This window comes from Narcine bancroftii, chromosome 9, assembly GCF_036971445.1.
Source record: "Narcine bancroftii isolate sNarBan1 chromosome 9, sNarBan1.hap1, whole genome shotgun sequence".
Taxonomy (NCBI): domain Eukaryota; kingdom Metazoa; phylum Chordata; class Chondrichthyes; order Torpediniformes; family Narcinidae; genus Narcine; species Narcine bancroftii.
The window spans coordinates 82,676,539-82,679,598 of record NC_091477.1 but is presented as its reverse complement, the minus strand read 5'-3'; the positions used below and the strand labels follow the sequence as shown (position 1 = coordinate 82,679,598).

The 3,060-nt window shown below is 37.3% G+C and overlaps 1 pseudogene; it reads left to right on the top strand.

The window, feature by feature from the left end:
* Positions 1 to 231: 231 nt before the first annotated feature.
* On the top strand, positions 232 to 2,770 carry LOC138743579 (lysophosphatidic acid receptor 4-like; annotated as a pseudogene).
* Positions 2,771 to 3,060: the final 290 nt, after the last annotated feature.

The following is a 3,060-nucleotide window of genomic DNA, read 5'->3' as shown; positions in this document are numbered from 1 at the left end:
GTCAAGTGAGTCACAGCCAAAATTAGAATATCATACATGAACAAATTTAATCAAGTGTCAGCATGGGATATGTTCCTAACATATATACACAGATTTTCAAGAAGGGCACTGGAGAAAAACAAGCAAGATGGAAACGATGAATGATTAAACTATTTTGGGTGGCATGGTTAGTGCAATGCTTTTACAGTGTTTCATCTTGTATTTGTATGAGAGTTCTTGGACAACGCATGGATGAAGGAAAAGGTTCTTGACTTTAAAGTTGTTGTAAACAGCACCATGAGGCTGCAAGCTTCCATTTCAGATCCTGCATACTGTGATTCCTGCTCGGTGTGTTAGCCAAGTCTAATCAAAAGGGAGCTATAATCCTTAAGGCATTGCTTGTTGCATTGCAGCCATGATCAATATCATTACATCTACCTTTCTTAAAAACAAATGTAGCTTACTTTTAACTAAAATGTTTTGTTTGTATAACTCTGTAATTTTAAATTTATCACCAAAGAACTTGTATTTTCATTATTATCAACATTTTTTAAACTTGTTTTGTGTATTCACGTTTACATACACTAAAACTTGAAGAGAAAATAAGATAGCATTACTTCATTCTATAACAGGAGTCTTTAAAGTTGCTCTATGTGGATTCCTGTGTCTTGATGATCTCCTGATTGATTGCCCTTGAATCTGAGTTGTTGCCTCAGATTATGTCTTCTCAGATGTGCATTTAAGTTTTTCAACAGTATCAATCTTTTTATCTACTGTGGCTGGTTCTATTTGAAGATAGACAATTTCTTTGCAGAACAGCTCTTTCATCTGTCTGAATAGTGTATGATCTTGGTTGGAATTCACTAAGGACAGTTCCCTTCTGAGTCCACAAGTTTGTTTTTTTTCTTTTAGCCTTACTTGGCCACCAGTGTAAAGTTCCGGTAGGGTTTTTGTTCCTCTATCAAAGTAATACTTTTGCTTTTCTTTTTGTTGTTCTTTGAACTTCCTCACTTTCTCTCGCTCTTTTGTTTTTAGGATATTCTCCTGAATGGGTTGGTTTGATCTTAGCCTATGTCCCATAAGGAGATGTGCTGGTGACATACCTCACTCAAGCAGCATTTTGCGGTAGAAGTCCATTCCACTCTCTTTTGCCTTGTTCATCAGTCTTTTCACTGTCTGCACAGATCCAGTTGCAAATTCAAAAAAAAAATCCTAATAATTTACCTGGCTATTGTCAACCTGAAATTGTACTTTCAAGACCTCAAAGTATTCCCTATGATGTACCATCAATAATTCACAAAAGGCTGAGTAGTGAAACAATCAGGCTTTTACAAGCTAAAGACTGGAATACTATCAAATAACCACCCACCTCTTCAACTGATTAGAGCAAAAGGAAAGGGGTAGCCTGCAAGGGGCTATGGGTAGGATCAGTCTTGGGAGGTATGACTAGTCGATAACAGCCAATCACGGTGCAACAGTGGTTTACCACACCCTAATCATGAGAACAAAGTTCTTCCATTCCTCAGTCCTTTTCTAGATCTTGTTATGAAATTCTTTGAGATATGGGCATATATAGTTTCTAATAGACAAGATGTGACTACTACTGTAAACCAGTGTGAAAATAAAGGATGCAAGGACCTGGATAAAATTTCTGTAGATCTCGATAATTTTGTAATTTCACTGTTATTACTATGGGTTTTTTTTTGTCAAATTGAGAGCAATGGAAAGAAACAGCATTACATTTCAGTTATAAGAACTGTTACTAAGTTGGAATACTATCCAAACAACTTTTCAGATACTGTGGCTCTGAACAAAGATGTGCAGCTTGAAAAACACAACAGAACATGGATTTGCAAAGACATTCCAGTACATGGTGCACATCCCAACGTTCATCCTCGGTCTGCTCATCAATTCAGCTGCAATATGGATACTCTGCTTCAGATTAAAGAAATGGGCGGAGCCTGTGATCCATATTGCATACCCAATTATTTCCAATGTGTTCTGCTTTTCTCTTTGCTTTTCAAAATATAGGTGCATGAGGAACGAGGAGAGTGGTATCTTAGTTTACACTTCTTTTAGATTGTGGAATCCCTGTTTTTCATCAACACATACACTACCATCTTGTTAATCATCCTGATATCTCTGGATTGGTACATTGGTATCAAACATCCCTTTCTGGCAAAATCCCTCATATCTTCAAAGAAAGCCATCGTCAGTTCTGTGGATCAGTGTCTGGTCTGCAAATAATCCAAACATCAGGCAAATAAATCTGCTGACTGGACAGTTTTTTGGGTTTTTTTTTTCTGAATTTTGGGAGCTTGGTATAATTCCACTGACCATGGTCTCTAGATTTCTAATTGAAGTTGTGATTTACTGCAGTATTCAGATTATAAGGTCACTGCAAAGAGCAGGAGAAAAGCAAAGAGAATGGAATGCAAAAAAACCTGTGAAAATAATCTCTTCCAATCTGGTAACCTTCCTTCTCTGCTTTACACCATATGATATGGCCATTGTTAGTCTACCTTGTGGTCAGACGCAGCCGACAACCTGGTATCACTGCAGGTATTTCTCCAGAACACCCAGTGTTTGGCAACAAACAACAGTTGCCTGGATGCAATGTATTATTATTTGACCATTAAGGAGTTCTGGAAATGAATCAAGGACAGCCAGAATTTTTTATATATAAAAAGAAATACAGGTTAACTCTGTGATTTTCAAACTTTCTTTGTACTCACATACCATTTTAAATATTCCCAATGCAAAAGGTGCTCTGTGATTAGAGAGGGATTGCTTAAGGTAACAAGTGGGTGGAAAGAAAAAGGTTGAAAACCACTGTTTTAATCGTATCTAATTGACTTGTTTATGTGCACAGTATCACAACTCCAAAGGAAATGGGCCAATGACAATTTTTCTCAAGCAAAGTATTTCAGTAACAATTGGGTCTAGAGCAGTGATTCTCAACCTTCCCTTCCCACTCACATACCGCCTTAAGGAATTCCTTACTAATCACAGAACACCTATGGCATAGGTATTCCTTAAGGTGGTATGTGAGTGGAAACCAGTGGTAACTTGCAGAATTTG